The sequence below is a fragment of the Sander lucioperca genome, chromosome 5 (assembly GCF_008315115.2).
Source record: "Sander lucioperca isolate FBNREF2018 chromosome 5, SLUC_FBN_1.2, whole genome shotgun sequence".
NCBI lineage: Eukaryota > Metazoa > Chordata > Actinopteri > Perciformes > Percidae > Sander > Sander lucioperca.
The window spans coordinates 7401254-7422218 of NC_050177.1; the positions used below are offsets into that span (position 1 = coordinate 7401254).

The 20965-nt window shown below is 42.7% G+C and overlaps 1 protein-coding gene and 1 long non-coding RNA gene across 4 annotated transcripts in view; both read left to right on the plus strand.

The window, feature by feature from the left end:
* Positions 1 to 20965, plus strand: part of LOC116046568 (limbic system associated membrane protein) — a 782424-nt gene that overhangs the window by 724617 nt on the left and 36842 nt on the right. The window lies entirely within an intron of this gene.
* LOC116046569 lies at positions 1526 to 20034 on the plus strand. Its single transcript, XR_004104169.1, has 3 exons — positions 1526 to 1536; positions 3437 to 3446; positions 19941 to 20034. It is a non-coding gene; the product is annotated as an uncharacterized LOC116046569 (long non-coding RNA).

The following is a 20965-nucleotide window of genomic DNA, read 5'->3' on the forward strand; positions in this document are numbered from 1 at the left end:
GTGTGTTTGTAACTATACTTGCTTATGCCTACAGGTGTGTGTGAATGAGTCGTAAGACTGCAACCAATGGCTCAGCCATGAGGCTTAGTGTTAATCTAAAGAGATATTCTTTATCAACACAAGCACATTGTAGACGTTTGGAGATGAAGCATGGCGATTACATTTTGCTCCTTTCGTAGCGCCTCTATCCTTTGGCCTTTTTTTGTCTCACTTGTCTTACTTTTCTTGTATTTGCTCGACCCAGATTTTAAAAATGAGTACTGGCGCCATTTATCTGCATGTAGAGCAGTAAAATGAACATCATGCTGTTTTGAAGAAGACTTGAAACTAGCGACTGAGACAATACACTCATTAGGAAAATGTTTACTGAGGTAATAAATCAAACAAGAAGTAGGGTCATTTTCCCATAGACTTGGAGCCAGTGGAGAAAGTACTGGTACCAAAAATGTAAGTCGAGTTGAGCAGAGCCGTACCATGCCGTGGAAATATAGCATTAGATTTCTGTAAATTATTATTAATATTTGATTCATTTCAAAATGGAGATGCATGAAAAAGGAAAATATCTGGCACATACAAGTACAAACACAATTTACACCAGCATTAAGGCAAAGAAGATCGTTGTTGAATTTCTGAGTTGTGACAAGAGTCACTTTGGTGGCCAACAGGCTGGTTATGTTGTTCTTTTTTTGGGGGGTCTTTCAATGGGAGGTTTTGGGCTGACCTTGTCTCGTAGAAAGCAGGTAATTAGCAGCAAAGCTTCTAGGCACTAAAAGCTAAAAGCTAAAGACCTTTGAGTGCTTTCTCCTGATTATCTTCTAATGGTTTCAAATTAGCTGAGCGTAATCACACGCCTCTTCTACACTCTCTGCCACATCACTCCTCCGAATGTCACATTGAGAGCCAGCGGGAGGTGAATCTAGGAGAGAGCAAAATGAGCCCAAGGGGAAAAAAATACAAAACATATAAAATGGGATACACAGAACTGATGAGTGTATAGATGATTTATTGCTGTACTTTAATGTATTTGATATAAAATAATGTCTTCGATATAAAATAACTGTAACTGTGCGTTTGCTTTGCTTGTAAAATATATACTTCTCTTTAATGCCAACATATTCTTTTATTTTGACTGCTTCATACTGTGTCCATAAAGTCACATATTACAGTATATTGTTGTTTTAACCAATAACCTGTGATGGGACGAGGCGAGAGAATGAATGCAGTCAAAGCCCAAAGCTGTCGAGTTGTTTATTGTTTCCTGTTTGTCTGGAATAGAGTTTGGCGCAGTAATCCCTGGATTGTAATGAACAGTTTAACTCGAATATAAAGCAATCTGACAGAGCCCAGGTGGGTGAGGTCGCTTCTTGTGATACCTGCTGCCTTCCCTGCGTCTGTTCAAAGGCTAATTTCATGCTCAATATGGCATGGACCAAGCAACAATGTTGGCATATTTTTGATACACTAGAGAATAGACCACCTGTGATTATAAGAAATGGAGAACAGAGGGGGAGAAATGCAGAGAGGGAGATAGACAGAGTACTGGGAAAATGTGTTACCATATCCTAAAAGTGATGTAGGGCTTGGGTTTATTGGCATACGCAAGCGGCGCTACAACGAGTTGGTTATGCCAACAGCGGAGCACTTTCTCCAAGAGGCTCCAACAGCTTCGGTGTCGCACGGACCACTACAGGAAATCACACTTCAACACTGAATGTTTGACTCATACATTACAATACAATGCACAAACATAGGTTTACTTACATCTTTATAAATACTATTTAAGTAGGTTGTACATTTTTATTCGCTGCTTACACATTTGTACATTCTTTCCTGTGTGTATTTTTTGAATAGTCCTTGTATTCTATCCTATTTATTATTCTTGTATATTATATTTGCTGCTGTAGCACTGAAAATTATCAATTTGGGATCAATAAAGTCTATCTAATCTTTCCTGCTCTTCAAATGCACTTTATCAGTTTGATTGGTGTATTTGTGCCCATAGATTTCTCTGTTATTTTGCAAGTGTTGGTACAGTCTCTTATGTGGTTGACAGAGTTGCACCCTCTGTATTGCCAATCTGGTAGAGGATGGATACCCGAACCGGGCCAGGTTTGGACAGATATTTAGAAATGGTGGTGCATTTCACCTGCGATGCAATTAAATGTGCTTTACATAAAACATTAAAACACAGTTAGAAATTAATACAAGTTAATACAAAATTAAAAATAGTTAATACAAAATTAAAAGCAATTCATACAAAATTAAAACAGTTAATCAAAAACAGATTAAATACAGGAATAAAAGAATGAAATTCCCAATACAGTGCAGTGCAATGAATTAAACAAAGGCAGTATCAAAAAGAAACGTCTTCAGCCTTGATTTAAAAGAGCTGAGCGTAGGTGCCGATCTGCAGTTTACCAGAAGTTTGTTTCAGATACGTGGTGCATAGAAACTGAAAGCTGCTTCCCCCCTTTTTTGTTCTGATTCTGGGGATGGCAAGCAAACCTGTCCCTGATGATCTTAGAGGCCTCTGCGGTTCATAGTTAACAAGTAAATCCGAAAGGTAATTTGGCCCTTAATCATCATTAGCGACTTATAAACCAGCAGAAGAATTTTGAAATCTATTCTTTGGGGTATAGGAAGCCAGTGTAGAGACTTCAGAATTGGAGTGATGTGATCTGCTTTCCTTGTGTTTGTGAGGACTCTATATCAGCACGATAAGACATTGAACACTTTAAATTTAAAAAAGCTTATTATGTAGGTGTCGGGCTCGGGTCGGGCTCGGACATAAATATCTTAATGCCTGTCGGGCTCGGGCCGGGTTCGGTTACTGCTCTGTTGGACGCGGGCTGGGCTCAGACAGAAAAATGCGGCCCGATCCGCATTCTACAATCCGGCATGATGCCTTTGTTATTTTTCTTGGCTGTAACTTTCAGTTCAAACTATGCTTTCTAGCATTTTTTATTGAGTTCACAGCATTAATTACCCTCCCCTGTAATGTGTCTATTGTTAAATTGGACAAGACAGTTGTGAAAGTGCCAAATTTAACATCTTAGTTTTGCTGTATCACATTCATCAGAATCTCAACCCCTTTGTCCTTGAAGATTGTCTTTTTCCTAATTGCTCCATTTTCCAACAGTATCTCAAATCCTAGATTATAAGCATATTGTTACCATATATGGTACATGGGGAAAATTGTGCAGGAGCAGATGTGGAGCAGGTAGAATTTACTATTGTTCATGTATATGCATGTATGTAAATACTGTCTTGTTTTTACTGGCAGCACAAATTCATACATTTATCTATGCGTGCTTTAATTTGTTCAGACATGAACATCAATTTTCAATTTTCGGTTCTGCAGAACCTTGGATTACATTTGGTTATAGTTTTTTTCACGTTCAATGCCAAATAAAAAATGTTTGCTTTCTGCAACTAGTATTGTTAAGGTTAGAGATTGTGGTTCTATTTCGTATAGGCTTCGCCCTCTAAGAGCTATTGCTATTGGGTTTATCCCTTCGCGCATGCGTAGTCGTGAAGATTTTCTTTCGGGCCCTGTGCCACGCACGGACCTCTCTTACGTCCGCAGATACTGTATATTACAGTGGCGCGACCAGAGATCTGCTCCCATTTTTTCTTCAGCGACAAGCAGTTTGAAGACTTCGAAGAACAGTGGTGTCCGCCGTGTACCGACCACCGACCGGCTACATCTTGCTGCCGGCCCGCCGGCACCCCGCCAGCCACCAGCAGGTCTGCGGTTGCTTACCACCGGACTCTGAAGCAGCAGATGATGGCAGCCGAGTGGAGAGTCAAGTAAGGTAAGATTACCGCCTGCGGCGGCACCCAGACGGCCGGGAAGGGGACCTCTTTGGCGGGTACGAGTCCGCTGACTCGATCCCCCGAAGATGGTTCCCTCGCCGGCTCTCCCTCCTCCTTACGGCGACTGTCTCCGTCCCAGGAGAGGAGCACCACACCGGCGGCTTTCTCCTCTTTCTCTCCTCCGCAGCGGGCGGGCTCCCTGCCCACTGCTAGGTTCATGTTCTTGACCTGTGTGAATGCCGAGTAGCATTCCCCTAACCCGGGAAATGGACGGCGGTCCCGCCACGGCGGCAGAGCCTGGCCTGCATCCCGCTTGCGACGGCCCCCTTTTTCAGCCGACGGAAGCCCACACCGCTGTCTCCCCGAAACCAGGTCCATGCCTGCTTCACTGACCGCGCGTACCAGTGTACCGCCTAAGTGGCTGTGGCGCTGAACATTACCGTTTTTTGCTAGCATGACCGCTAGCTCTAGCTCCCTTTTCAGCCAGAAGCCTCCTGCTGTGGGCCCACAGTCATCTGTTGTCCCTCAAAGCGGTTTACATACCTGGGGTTTTTGAACCGGATGGCAGACCTAATGTCGAGGGGAGGGCCCTCTCACAACGAGTGGAAATTGAATCCCTCTATTGTTCAGAAGCTGTGGAGCAGGTTTGGGAAAGCGGAGGTGGATCTGTTCGCCTCACGAGAGAACACAGTGCGCGCTGTGGTTTTCCTCGAGCACACAGGACAATCCACCCCTCGGCGTCGGCGCCTTCTCTCACCAACCCTGGCCCAGAGCCCTCCTATACGTTTTTCCCCCTCGGTCCCTCTGATCTCTCGCCTCCTGGAATGCATCCAGGAGGAGAATCTGTCAGTCATTCTAGTGGCACCGGAGCGCAAGAGCGCATCCTGGTTCCCGATTCTGGTTCAGCTGCTAGAGTCCCCTGGCAACTACCGTGGCACGAGGACGCTCTGTCACAGCTGAACGGCGCGATATTTCACCCCCCGGTGATAAGCCAGCGGCGGTGGGGCTGGCTGCTGAGCAGGAACGCTTGCAGAGACTAGGCTTGCCCCCTGCAGAGAGGGTGCAGAGCCCACATCGTGTCCTCTGCCCCTAGTGTTAACTACTTCCAAACGTTGGTGGATAATGATTTTACTCCGTCTACAGTTAAAGCCTACGTAGCGGCCATTTCGTCCTACGAGGGCTAAGGCGAGCGAGGTCAGTTTTTGCGCACCTCCTGGTAAAACGTTTTTGGAAAGGGTCGGACGATAGAAACCTGCTGTGCGCTCTCTCACACCTGAATGGGTTTTAGCCCTGGTGCTCCGAGCTCTGGGGAACCCTCCTTTTCGTGCCTCTGGCACAAGCCCCTCCCAGGATACTGTCACTAAAACAGCGCTCCTCCTTCGCCTCTACGTTGGCTAAGAGGGTGTGTGATTTATGCACGCTCCTCTCCATTAGAGGGGACGGGAGCGCGGCCACTTTACACTTTACAACAACCCTTCGGGCGAGGGAGTTTTCCCTCCGCCTCATAACAATGACGCGGAGGAGGCGTCTCACCGACCTGCCCGGTGCGCACGTTATTCCAGTATGTTTTACGCACGACTGACATCAGACGAACGCAGCAGCTGTTCGTTAACTTCAGAGAACGCACCCAAGGTGCAAGCATCTGTCTCATTGACTGTGTGAAGCTATGACCCACGACTGTAGAGCGGAGGGAGTGGAACCCTCCCCTCAGAGCATTCGGGCGCACTCCGCGAGAGCGCTGCCACCGTCCGTGGCCCCCTCAGCAGTGTGACAGTGGCCGACGTTTGCGCAGCGGCCTCCTGGGCGTCCCCGTGCCCGTCCATCCATTATCATCTGCACGGTGCATCTGAGTCCCCCATGACTCACGCAGTTTTATCCGCACTTGACGGCAGATGATGCGCTGTCAGGTTTGGTTTTGCTGCTGTCTCCATCCTTCTGCACTTGAGTGGCTTGGAGGAATGCGGGGTTTTTTGCAGCTATTAATTGTGATGTTAATTTCTGTCACCATAAAACATTTTCACAATCCACATGACATGGTCCTCACGATCAGTAGGCCTACTCATGATGATGACAGGGTTTTTCTCATGAAAATAATGTGTTTTGATTCATTAAACCTTGTTCAGTGGAAATAGGAAGTTGAATTAGTCTATTTTCTGCTTGTGGACCTTGTGTCGCAGGTGGCGTTGACTACGTCAGCTTCGCCCTTAACCCAATAGCAATAGCTCTTAGAGGGCGAAGCCTATACGAAATAGAACAATAGTTACGAATTGTAACTCCAGATTCAAGATTCGGGCCACCTGCTTCACCAACATTGGCTGAAGAAAAATGCTGATGTTGGGAGCTGTTGGGTACTCGTAGGTGTACAGATTCAATTATTGGCATATTATCAAAGAGGTTTATCAATATTAATAAAGTTATGAATATGGTTATTAATAACTTTATCAAATCAACAAACAATCAAAACGGGGCACCACTCTGAAACTTCAGAGGCCAATATTGAACTGTGGAATAGTCTCATTTGTCAGTGGAAGGGTGAAATCCGAGCACTGACCTGTGTTTAACCAGCAATTAATACAATAATACACAAATAATCACAAAAAACTGCTAATTAAAGTATAGTATATTTATTAACTTCAAAATTATCAATGGCCAATCAATAATCCTTTGATCAATTAAAACCAATATACGTTTCTTTTAAGTACAATCCAACAAACCAAACCAGCATGTCTCTGTGAGACACTGTGTGTGTGTGTGTGTGTGCGTGTGTGTGTGTGTGTGTGTGTGTGTGTGTGTGTGTGTGTGTGTGTGAGTGAGTGTGTGAGTGAGTGTGTGTGAAAGAGGAGGGGGTGACGAGGTGTAGTCTAGCCAAAGACTACAAAAATGGCTACTCCTGTGAGCTGCACAAAACTGTTTCACCCCAAGAGGGCGGTATTTATAGGCTAGGCCCAAGATTAGCCGTTAGCTCATTCAGACTAAGCTATGTGCTACCAACAATAGGCTAGCTGCTAAGCTAACGTGACTCGCTGTTTGGCCAGCTGTTCTCCTTAGCGCGTGTGTGTAGCTATATGTTCATATATAGCCTACATGTGTGAGAGGGAGATTAGAGAAAGAGGAAAGAAAGAGATATACACTTAGAAAAACCTGATTTTCTCACTCAGTACAATAACTAAAAACTCCGTGAAAGGGGAGTTAGCAATGTAGCATTACGGTTACCCTAGCTACATTAATCAACACAACATATCAACAATGCACCGTGATCAGAGTACATTCACAGAATAGATTTGACTCAGCGGTCACAATCCTAGATTAATACATTTACATGCGCAGCAATAGCATTGTATTAATCAGATCACATTAATGGTAACACAAAATAGCAGCAGTAGCAAATTACTCATTAATAAAACACACTATTTATCTCTGCCCAGATGTAAGCCTTCTTACTGTGTGTTCAGTCCGTTTGTCCGTAGGTTTCCACGAAAGAAACGGGGGTCCGTGTGCTCGTCAGCGGCACGGAGGAACTTTCCCTCCAAAACAGCAGGAAGGGAACAGTTCAGTCGACGTTGAGAAGGAAAAGCGAACTCCGTTTGGTCCGATTTCCTTGTAGAGAAATGGTGTTCTCTTCTGAAGTTTTGAAACACGATGTGTGTTACAGAATCCAGTAGTGTTCTTTCAGAACACCGAGAGATAAATCCACTTTCGCCAGAAAGTAGAAGTTTTGGCACAAGCTTGCATGCTTCCTGCAGCAACAGGGTTGCTATGAAAGACTGAGATTTCTGTGTGTCATGCTGTAGTGAACAAAGTCACAGGGCAAAGATGAGAAGTGGGGGTTTACGTGAGGTTTTATAGCTGAGGCCACCAGACCTGGCTCACTGCTGTTTTTAGGGTCCCTCTAAACGAATGGGAAGGCACCCAGTTCTTGGAGGTGAGAAAACCTTCCTGTAGCCCCTCCCTCCGGTCATTTTGTCATTTTCTTATCTCCTTTTCTTCATTTAGGAGTTTGGAGCAAGGGATGTGGACTCTACCGTAGGCCAAGATCCTTTGTCTGAAAGACCACATGGTCTCTGGGTCTTTTGTCTTGTCTTGAGTCACATGTTGGCTGAAAACCCTTTGCTTGAAAAAGATAATGTTTAACCTCCTCGACCATCCCAACAGAGCAGATCTCTGGTCACGCCACTGTAATATACAGTATCTGCGGACATAAGAGAGGCCCGTGCGGGGCACAGGACGCGAAAGAAAATCTTCACGACTGCGCATGCGCGAAGGGATAAACCCAATAGCAATAGCTCTTAGAGTGCTGTGCCTATACTCATAGAATGTGGAGTTACATAATACATAACTATCGTTATGGTAAATGCAATATGGATAAGGAATAGTTAAGGTGAGGCAATTGCAACACTGGGTTAAGGTTAGGGAAAGATTGCAGTTACGGTAAATTAAAATGCAAAGGGTAATTATAAGTCTGTGATGGTTAAAAATACACCCTTTGCGTTCCACATCTGGGGCACACTACTTACTGCGTTGGTACTAACATTCATTGGTAGGATGTAATTCCTAGGGACACTGGGCTGGATTTTCTAATCACTAAATACACACAATTGCAGATTAATGTTTATTGGCTTAAAAAAAAATATTTCAATGTGATTATAGCAAGAGAGACAATAACACTCTGTACTTAACTTTGAAAATAAAACATGGACATCTGTCATCCACAGCTGATTTTAAAATGCATGAAATCCTCTCACCTTAAATTAATGAATCAAACAACCTGCAGGTTACAGGATTGATCCTCCAATTTAAAAATGTAATTGTGCAGAACCATTAGGCTCAATAACATTAGGGGTTCTTCACTTACTGTCTGTTATTAATGTTTTTGAATGGTTGCCAACTGCTTAAAACACATGTGGAATACGTGCATTGATAATAGTCAGTCCTGACATGTGTTTGCCCCTAATTGCAGCTCCACATAAACCCATTAATTTGGGATTTTTCATGCGAAAGAATCATTTTAAACCTGACTAAAATATTTGGCAATAGTTGCAATATTAAGTGCATGCAAATATAACCAGTAATTAATGGAGAGTGAGTGATTCATTGTACAAAGGTTCCATTTCTCTCCATGGTTAATAACTTGTGGACTAAGGAAGTGCCTGTGTCTCTCTCTCTCTCTCTCTCTCTCTCTCTCTCTCTCTCTCTCTCTCTCTCTCTCTCTCCCTTTTCAAGGCAGACGCAGAGTTAATGCACAAACCTGCAAACAAACACATTTCCCCCTAATTACTCTTGCTCTCTCTGCTCTTTCTCACTCTCTGTCTTTCTTTTTTTCTTTCTTTGAAGTTTGAAATTAAAGTTGAAAGCAAGGTCAGTGCATTTATAACATTTTCATCAGAGAATAATTATTTTTGAGGAATTGGAAAAACTAAACCAAATAGGGGATCATTAGCCGAAGAGTTTTTTTGGGGAGCGGGGGCTGAAACCTGCCAAACCTGAAGACGGAAAAAATGCTCCCGTAAACTGTAGCTGATTATATTTGACTATGAATCAAAATATTTTTTTATTTGGGGAGTGTATGAGTCAAAACAAAATAAACTAGAACTGCAAGCAGTTATGCCGGGTTCCAAGCCTCCGACGCTAAGAGCCCACGAAAGCGGAGCCCGCGAAAGGAGAACCCAAAGCACGACGGCGGCGAGGCAAAAGTCAGGAAATTTGACCAAGTGCGAGCTCCAAAGTCTGTAGTGAAATGCAATGGCAAATTTCCCATTCATTGAGTAAAAGGCCAAAACGCTTCTACCTCAATTATAGCACCCCCTAAAGGGCGATCATCACCAAATCTGGTGTAGAACCGCAGAGTGGCATGTCGAACAATAATCTCAAGTTTTGTGATGATAGCATTTACTGCGGCAGAGATATTGCCATTGCAAATTTTTCCCATTTAAATGCATTGACTTATTTGCCAAAACGCGTCTACATTCATTATAGTGCCCCCTAACGGCCGATTTTCACCAAATTTGGTACAGAGGCTCGGAGTGGGATGTCGAACAACAATACCAAGTTTTAGAGATATGCTAAAGTTTGTGTTTTGTGGCTAGCTACGAAAATTAGATTGCTTGTAAATTGCGAATAGTTTAACGTAGCAAAATTATTTTGATAACTTTTGGTCAGGTGCATCTGGAGATGCTACGTACCAAGTTCCATGCCAATAGGTCACACGGCCTAGGAGGCGATAGAAGAAGTTGTTTTTGCGCATTGCGTGATATTACGAAAACACCTCGTAGCGGAAATGGGCGTGGCCTATATCATCAGATTGAGCTCGATTCAAGGAATACAGATATGTAAGGTTTTCTAATGTGCGATGTGGAATGTGGGAGTTATAGGCAAAAACACGTTTCATATCATTATAGCGCCACTTAGTGGTCCATGTGTGTAATTTTTGGTATGTGAGGTCCATGAACCATTGTACATCTACGCTGTAAATTTGAAGTTGCTCACATTAGTGTAAGTGGTGAATCCAAACCTGGGTCCCATAGGACACGACCAATCAGTACCCCACTGTAGGCGTGGCCTCAGGAGTGGCCCTAGATGGTACCTTCAAAATTTTGTAAAAATCGGATGAGCCGTTTATGAGATATAAACTTTTTGTACTTGTAGCGCCACCTACCACCAAATTGGTTGGGGAGCCTCAGAGGGTCATGGCAAACAAGAATCTAAAGTTTCGCGATGATAGCATTTATTTTGGCCGAGATATGTCAAAGTTCGTGATTTCGTAGCTAGCTACACAAATTTGTTTGTGCGTAATTTTCATCCGATAAAAATTATTTTGCTAACTTTTTGTCAGGCTGGTCTGGAGATGCTAGGTACCAAGTTTCGTGCAGATTGGTCGCACGGTCTAGGAGGAGTTAGAAAAAGTAGGTTTACGATAAATCACACGCATAAAAGTCTTATCTAATCTAAAAATCTAGTCTAATATCCTATATCTGGAGATTCAGCTAAATTCAGGGAACGCAGATATGTGTATTTTTTATGTGCGATGTACGGTTCGGGAGTTATAACACCAAACGCGTTTCTCTCCTATAGTGCCACCTAGTCGCGGAAGTGTCTGAATTTTTGTGTCCGAGGTCCGTGCAGGGTTCTGGACCAGTCCTGTAAACCCCCCCCACCATGTACGGTTTAGGCTGTAGCATCTGTTTTACACGGAGAAAAAAAGAAACCTTAGGAAAGCAATAGGGTTCCACAGCCCTGCTGTGCGAACGGCGTAGCTTTGCTACCAGTTCTTACAGACCTAATTAGAAAATAAATTCTCCAAGGTGTAGAGGGCTGAGAGTACATATGAAAGTGAGTGTTTTCCCGTTGTGTTGTCACAACATGCTGTGACAGTAAACATGGGTGTTTTTTAGCCGACGCCTCTGTCTATACCATAATTCACATAAACCACAGCTATAGGGAACATTAGTGGAGAGTGCAGTGTATCCCCATGGAATGTATCCATCCTGTGGTTGCAGAGGTAAAGTGCTTTTCAAAGAGATGCCCTTTCCAACATTGTTCCTTGAAGGTTGACCTATGACTAAGATTACAATTCACTACTTTCTTCTCTTTCTTCCCCCTGACAGCTGGACACCAGGCGCTATATGACAGCTAAAGCTGAAATGTCATTCATACTTCTTTTCCTTCACTATTCTCTTACTTTCTTCACTGCCTTCATTCATCTTTCCTATTCCCTTCTCTCCCATTTATAAAAGGTGACAGGGTTATCAGAGTATGAGCAGTTGTTTCTTACCCGATCCATTTGTATCTCTGCTTGCGAGAATTATTTCTCCAGTCAGCCAATCAACTTTCCCACCCCGTTTTGATTGTTTTTGAGAAGGAAAAAAAAACCAATTGGATTCTTTGTCACCTCAATCGTGTGCCTCCGCCCCGGCATCCCCCCCTGTTCCATCTCCCCATATCTGGAAAACACATCTTCATTTTGGCTTGGTCATTTGACTACAGCAATAACTCTGTATGACTTCATTTAAAATGCTGTTTGGCACAGTTGTGAAAAGGAGTCTTGTCAGTTGGTATTAGAGAGATGGGTTACTTGGGGATGTTAGTTGGGGGAGGCTGTAGAGACAAAGCTTCAATAATAACCTTGCTGGAGAAACAATCTGAAAGAAACTAACACTGAAATATTGTTTCTTAGAAAACATGGTTGATATGGAGGAACGTGGCAGCTTTATTTCAATCCAAAATGGCAACTCCTATCAGATTTAGATAGCATATTAATTCCCACATGATGCCACTCTCACAAATGTGTTTACAACTTGAGGAACTCTTACATGCTTTCAGTATACATTTCACATGTGTTTCTGTTAGTTTTTTTGGAGTAAATCAAGGTGAGTCTTTAAAGCAGCTTCATATAGGCACCAATAGAGCTGTAATCGGGGCTTAAAAGTTCGGCCCGACAAGGCCCGAGCCCGACAGAATTCGGCCAGAGCCCAACAAGTACATTTTGTTTGACAGTTTTTTAAAAAGCCCGAACCCGTTTACAGCAGCTGTTCAAATCTATCAGAGACGAGAATGAGTCATTTATAATTTTTTTTAACATAATTTATTCATGACTAACGTAGGCTATAGGCCACTTGGAAGTTGGAACAAAGAAATAAAATAAGTCCTCCAGAGGCCAGCCTCCGTTTCACCTCCTCAGCATCCATTTTCACACTAATCGAAACGCATCACCTGACCGCTCATTTTCCGCGCAACCCGGAGCGGAAGCCCGAGCCCGACCCGAGCCCGTGTAAAATGATAGAAATTAAGACCGAACACGACCGAATCCATCGGGTCCCGTCGGGTTTGGGCAAAGATCTTCAGCTCTAGGCACCAAACTGAAAGGTGTAAAACTGGAAACGTGCCTCACTGCATATTCTGTCCTAGCAGTTGTGTCCTAACAATGCTTAGGCAGATAGCGAACAAGGCAATGAATGAAGCTGGTTTGACGTCTTCTTAAGATGGAGATTTATTGACAAATTCACTCCAAGCATTGTTTTCTTTTGTAAAACTAAGGAATACAAACAAAAATATAATTACTAAATAGCCAAATATTCCTTTCACATTTTCATACACACACGTTAGCCTGTGCATATACCCACGCAGATAGCGCTAGCATAACTCACACGAGGAAAAAGAATGAGCTACACTAACATGAAATGACATCTTAATAACTATTATATTATTGCATACATATTCACATAAGTGTTAATTATGATATCTGCATACAACAACCAAGAGAACACTTACGGACGTATTGCTCCAAGGAGCCGACAGCCATACAGCAGTATTTCACCATTTGACACGTGTGGGAACTAAAGTCATCCACTTGTTAAAGGACAATTCCGGCACAAAACAAACCTAGGGGTTAAAAACAGATGTGTACCCACTCGATCGTCCTCTGGGACATGTTTTCATGCTAATCGAATGTGTTTGTAGCTTGAAAGAAGCTAGCGCGGACCGCTGATTAGCTTACAACGCTAGGCCTGTCACGAACAACAAATTTTGCTGGACGATAAATTGTCCCAGAAATGATTGCGATAAACGATAATATTGTCGTTCCAAGACCATTTTCATCTGATATAATGATAATGGCATAATAATGCAGGGACACCTTTTCAAAGATCAATACACTTTTATTTCTAAAGAATATTTAACACTGGAACTGGAAGACATTGACTTTGATCTCCTTTAGTATGTCGTCTTTCACGCTGTTGTACAGTTGTGGAATTGCCGTTTGTGAGTGTTTGTGCGATAGACTACAGACTCTGTACTACATTTAACAATTATTTATTGAACACTAAATATTACATTTAAATTATACATAATTAATAAATTATATCTATCTATATGGCTATCTGCCACATGGTGAGTAAATGTTTGTACCAAAATAGTTCTGTTTTTCAGTCTTCATTTTGGCGAAGGTGCAGCTACTTTCTTCTACTCTCTGCAGGTCGGAGCTTCGCGGGGGCAGGCCCACACACACACACACAGGCGCAACTCTGACACACTTTCCGCACTCAGTACACGCACTCAGCTGTAGGCTTGTACCAGTTAATGTTCTGTGCATTGTTGGACACATGCAGCCACTTTCCTGAAACCGCTTGCGAGACTGACAAGTCCACAGCAGCATGTATGTCCGAGCCTGTCTCCACCGCCTCCACCTGCAGGTTGTCAACTATGTGCTTTGGAATGAAAGGGAGAAAACAGGACGCCGAGTAACACGGCGGATATCGCTCATATACTTTTTTTTTTTTTGACGCCGCCTTAACTGCAAAGTGCTGCAGGAAACCCTGCTCCAACTCTCAACTAGCGTTTCTCTGTCTCTATCTCTCCGCCAGGAGTCCCGCCCCCACACAAACACCATGCGACTGACAAGAGAGTTCTTTCCTTGTTACGCTAAGGAACCGAGAGTGGTCCTCCAGTCTCTTTGGTAGAGAGAAAGAGAGAGACAAGGAAAACAAACAAGCATGCAAATGGAAATTATCGCAGCCGGAAAAACGATTGAGCTCATTTTTTTTTATCGTGTGATTAATTGATTTATTGACTATCCCAACAGGCCTATACAACGCTAGTATTTGGGGCACAGGGAAAGTAAAAATAAATCGCTATTTTGTACCACTAAAAAGGCTCACAATATCACCAAACTTCAACAGTAGCATAATGAGGGTCCCTACATGTTAACCGAAGCATTGAGAACTTTGTAAGTGTACAGAGAGTTTATTGAACGAAGAGCTGTGGGAGCTTCGTGAAAGGGCTACGAGAGAGAGAGAGCTACCGGTAGTCAATGCCGCAACACAGCCTTGTACTTCGGGAAACTGGTGGTGTACCTGCGGACATTGTGAAGCTATGGCCACCAAACAGGAGTGTCTGTGTTGCACGGAGTGGGACCTGTTGCGTCGCGACACCCAAGAGATGCAGTGTTTTGTACAGTCTGAAGATTTCCCCTCTCTGATAAACAAGGCTGTACTTACCTAGCTACTACTACTACCGGTAGCTCTCTCTCTCTCTCTCGTAGCCCTTTCACGGAGCTCCCGCAGCTCTTCCTTCAATAAACTGCCTGTACACTTACAAAGTTCTCAATGTTTCGGTTAACATGTAGGGACCCTCATTATGATACCGTTGAAGTTTGGTGATATTTTGAGCCTTTTTAGTGGTACAAAATAGTGATTTATTTTTACTTTCCCTGTGCCCCGAATACTAGTGTTGTAAGCTAATCAGCGGTCCATGCTAGCTTCTTTCAAGCTACAAACACATTCGATTAGCATGAAAACATGTCCCAGAGAGTGACAGAGTGGGTACACATCTGTTATTAATCCCTAGGTTCGTTTTGCCCCGTAACTGTCCTTTAACAACAGTAACGTCACAAAATGCACTACCCATTTTTCGCCACTAGGCGACTCACTCGCACCACCAATGATGCACAGCAGCCTGGCAAAGCAGACTCAGAACAATTAAGTTCACATTTACATTTCTCAACCAGAACACTGCAAGAAGAAGCCCATGCTGGCATGGATAACACCCACAACAGGAGTACGACTTTGGTGCATTTATTGTAGGAATACTGAGTAACTTTAATGGAGCGGTTGGGGTTTAAGTGCCCTGTTTATGGACAAATTGACAACAGTTGTTGAGAGCTGGCAGAGTCTGTTACTCTCAACACCAGCTTTATGTAACCGATTGTGCTGTTGTGACACTTTTAGGCAGGTAACCCATAAGGTTTAATGGTTTACTACCCAACCCTGCTTTTTATGCGTAAATGATTTGGATGGGATAAATTAATGTACAGAGAGTGTAACCATGGCAATTAAGGTTTAATGCACTACCATGGATGGTGCGGTCAAAGCCACACACTCTGATGCAATTGTATAAAAAAATGACGTTTAACACATTTCCACACTGCAAATGAATGACATACAATATAAAGGCATGCTTATGATGGTTAAAAAGGGGCTCCATGTTACTGTAAGAAACACTGGAAATGGCCTCGGGCACCACCCTGATCAAGGCAAGAGAACCAAAACAATTGGTGAATCAAGCGTGGTGTACTGGAGAGGAGTTGTTTGATGTGTTTTCATTTTTAAGAAAGACCTCTAAATTGCAAACATGAAAACCCAAATACAGTATTTAAATAATGTGGTAAAAAAAGTCCAACAATTACAAATACCCTTCAAGTAGTGTATTAGTAACACTGTATTATATAGAGAATCACAAAAATTACAAGGTAGAGAAACACTAAGATGCACACATTCAAACACAAAACAGCAAAACAATTGAATTAAAAGTGTGCAGCTCTCTTCTAATATCTGCCAATCTCGGACCAACATCTCACTAGAATAGGTGTGATTTGTTAATGGACATTTTAACAACTAATTTTTTTCCTGACCTTGAAAATAGTAAAGAATTGATTGTGTGGGTAAAGATGCAGTAAATAGTACAGAAGCTAAAGGCTGTGTTCATTGTTTACAATATCTCATGTGGTTTTCGAAGCATTATTGCTCTCTGGGTTAGTTCAGGACAATGGCAGGGTCACATTGCAGGAATAGAAAAAGGCAAGTGATTTAGCAAGCTTTTTCTCGACTTTTTGTCAAACTCGATGCACAAGGATTTTTGCGGATTATTTATAAATTTACTTTGAATGACAAGCTGATACTGTGAATGTGCTCAGTACACAGCAGCCGATGAATGCAGGTCAAGGGTGGATCGTAGGACTAGCTGCACTGAGTGAACAATAGTCGCCCTTGAAACAAATAACAAACAAGGCTAGGAAGTCACAAATGTAAAAATGTTTAGACTTTGCTAGAATGCATCACAAGTCTGCTTGTTTATGATAACGTGCATCAGTACATTTCACAGGCTCAAGCATCCAATGTTCTTAGGCAAAGGACTTGGATATGAATATATTGAATATTACCTCTTTGCACCTTTTTTCACATATTGTATTTCCATGATAAACAGGGCAATTAGAAAATTAAGACACAGTTGATGTGAACGGTTGCATTAAAAACGTGATGGATACTATGCATATAGACTTGGGGTTCACCTAGAAAAAATGTGGTTACAAAACGCATTTATTTGTCACATATGGAGCATAACATTAGTTTCACGGGAGCACTGAAATTGCGCTTGCATTAGCTGATTGGCACCAGCCGTTTCATTCATGCTTCACAATCACTGGCTCATTCAACAGCTGTGTGCCTTAGCTGACTAGTAACATCCAGTCATATCCATGCAGGTGTACAGCACAGCCATTGTAACAACAAGTGACACTTCTCACTATTAATCAGCTAAAACCAATGCTGTGTGCTGCCACAGTTCCTTTTCTCACCCCAACCTCCTCTGTATTTGCTATAGTTTAGGTATCGTTGATTTAACAACAATTTAATGTTTATGGATGTGTATTATGGGGAACTCCTTTATCCTTTGAGAGTTCCCTCAAATAGGCAGAGCTTTCTCTTCCAAATCCAACTGTTTGCTAAATTTGCTAAATGGTCAATTTATTTAATTTAAGATTATTTATTTCATAGTAAGTTGCTCCACTTTTACTCCAGTCAAAACATGTCACTATCCTTTCTTACTTTATAGGGGGTCAGCTACAGTGGAATACAAAAGCATCATAACAGATACATTACATAGGCAATTATTTACAATAGCACAATAAACTATTACCGGCTTATTTCCCCAATTCAGGAGAGTGCGACACAACCAAACTTGTTGCACATGTTGTTTGGTTTTCCAAGAACAACATGCAAGGATGGGTTGCAGTTAAACCTAATTACTTGTTTTGTTCATAATTTGCAGGGCTATTGATATGTTGATTGGCACAGAGATACACTAATGGGTGCAGGCTTAAGCCTCACTTAAACACTGAAAGAAACACAGCAGCCTGTTGCACCAGCTGTGTGTATGTTTAAATGTAGCCTAGTTATAACGTAAATTATTACTAAGTTGTGATTTATGCATTACTAAAATAAAAGTGGTTGCACCACAGTGATAAGTTACAACATAAGTCTAAGTAACAATTAATAGTTGAACATGCCCCTGGTTGTGTAAATCACAGAATCATTAATGGTAGCCTAGAAATCTAGACGCACAAATGTAATTTGCAGCCAGGGTCAGTCTAGCAACTCTCCGTTGGCTTGTGAGCTGGAAAAACCAAACTCTAGTCAGGCCAATCACATCGTGTATAGAGTCGGTTGGCAGGCTTAACATAATGACGGCAGAGTTGCGACGGTTCCGCGTGAATTCCCTGCTACTTGAAAACAAAAAAGATGGCTGCTGCTGCTGGCGAACAGCGGTCTTTCGAATCGGCTTTGGCCGCGACTCTGGAAGACTTGGAGTTAAGGCAGCTACTCACCGGGCCAATAATCGGCCTTTGGACAGTCTGGCGAGGTCAGTGACTCGAGTCTGTTTGGTGTGTTCCGTGCCGTCGTCCGTTGGAGGAGTTGTCAGCCTTCATTTTGGCCGACCTGATATGCTCAGTCGCAGACAGGGCAGTCGGGACTCACCTGGAAATGGCAAGCGGGATGAGTGTGACTAAGCCTCTCAAAATCTGACGAAAATCTTTTAAACTGACCTTTGTTGATCTGAAATGAAGACAGATTCAGCAACTGCATGGCCTATTTCTCGCTTAAAATGTTTTCAGAAACACGTTTCGGTGAACTATTTTAGTACAATATGAGATCGTATTCTGAATGAGTCGCCATTAATGGCCGGTTGAAAAATCAAAAATCTGGAAGCAGCAGCCAGACCCACGTGACGCGTTCGTCCGCTGCCGGTTTTCATTTTTTGGGCGACAATACAGATTAGCGCCGACTGCTGCTTTGGTGTGTTCCGAGGCACTTTTTTGACCAACTCGGGGAGACTGATCAGTCCAACTGCCTTTTCTGCCAACGGTCGGCTGTCTGGTTGGTCTGTAACGGCCTTTAAGCTTTTCTTTGAGAAAAGAACAAAGAACAGACCTGAAGTCATTCTTAAAAAAGGAACATGTGTTCAGAGTTTTGCCGACCGGATACGGCAAAAGTTTAATCTATCAACTAGTGTTGCTCTGGTTGGTTGTAGCGCTATCCTATTGCGTGCAGAGGGAATTTGAAAGACAACTGTTTATCCCGCCCCTCGGATTGAGCCCTGCCAATGCTGAGTTCCAGTCAGGCTACATTAATGGTAAAACAGCATTAAAGCTATAAACTAATTAGTACCGGTTACCGAGCCTCTTGTGTCGACTTTACACCCTAAAGCGTTGGGTATACTATAGCGCGACACCGTGCACAGGCCGCGGTAGATGGCGCGTGTTACGAGCATGCACGGACACGGAGATGTTTATAGTCAACGCATTGTTCTTTGCAGTATTCTCCGAAACACCAGAGGGCGTACAGACAAAATAATCTGTAAATAAGCAAGAACTAGTAGAGTGGAAGAGACCGGAAAAAAAAATAGGCCTACGATTGTGTCATAACCACTCGACTTTCTGTCGCTTAATAGACAAATTATCGTACAGTACAGGAGAAGCTCGGAGGCAGTTTCGACTTACATTAGCTGTTTTAGTTTAATTACTAATGTTAACTAGCATTTTAGTTAGCAATAATTAGCCTGTGCCTATGTTATTTCCTAACATATACCTACACTCTCTGTCTCTGCAAGATTGGGAATGATTGAGATTTCTCTTGGCACAGCTACCAGAAGACTTACAACTTTCAGACAGGTTGCTCACGTCACATCTACGTCGTCAAGCTCAGTTGGAGGCTGTGCAGTAACGCTCAGCCATCACCGGAAAAGTGCTTCTAATAGACTTCACTGGTCTCCGTTGAAAGTCTACAGCATCGCTTTGTCCATTAATTTTACTGTCTATGGAAACAGGCTGCCTGGCAACAGTAGTAAACACATACATGTTAAACACCGACGTACCGCGAAACATTACATTTATCTACTCTAATCATTAATATGACTGTTGTTTATCTCCAAATCAAAATGACACTCTTTCCATGAAGCCATTTTTTAGCTTTGACAACGATCTCTCATGTTTTTTCCAGTGTGGTGTCTCTCTCTGACCACACATGGCTGTTTGACCCCCTGTGGCCTGTACGTGAAGAATCATACAGATGTTTGTACAGACAAACCTGCTCTTCCCAGCCGACCGTGTTGAATTGAAAGTGCAGTGGGCGCGTAGTTAAAAAACTTCAGAGGTGCGCGACCACGCGCTGTGACAGCTTGACGTCATTTTATGGCGCAAGCACCTCGCGCCCGGAACACCACAGCGAACATAAATTAAGCTTAACTCAGCAGAGAACTTACACATACCTGGTGCAACCCAGTGGAGCCCAAAGGAATGCAGATCTGACACACACACACATACAAGCATACATTAAGTTAGAATAGTAAATTTGCTTATCAAAAGTTTTGAGGAAAAAAAGTTACTCTTCATTTGCCTGCATTATGCATGCTACAACATTTTTCATATTCCAAAGTCATTGATCATTATTTGTATATTCTGGCCTCATATCTGTATATACGATACCGTTACCCACAGTTTGTGGAAACAGTGATGCATGCCCTCAACATCCTTCATGATTGATTGCATCTTTGCTGCTGACTCACTTTAAAACAGACTGTACCTTCTTATTTCATCTGAGTTGTTTTTTGCCAGAGTTAAGGACCCCTTCCTCTCCATATCTCTAGTTTGTCTGTGTGGGAGTGAGAGCATTATGAGTGAGGAATAGATGGAGATCACGAGGCAGGAGGATCATAAATCTGCAGCGTTGCGATGAAATAGCTACGTGTTACTTTGAACATCAGTGTCACATACACACACATGAAATGATTCTTCATTTTACCTCTAAAGATTTGATTTGTATATTAAAGCCTGCTTTTCTGAAGGTATCAGTCTGACCTCTGAATCCGAGCCAAGTGTCTGGTGGGTCCCCATATGACAAGAGAAGCAATCTGTTTTCATGAGCTCAAGTCCCACGGCAGGATATTAAATTGCTTATTTGAATCCTGGGTTGAAAAGTTTACTGTAAGTACCTCTGAGGGCTAAAGCAGTATTAGTAAAGGTTCTCCAAAGCTTTTCCAAAATTCTTCCTTTCACTGAGAGAATCAAGGTTAGCTTGTGTGTGAATTTATTTTCTGTTTATCTCTG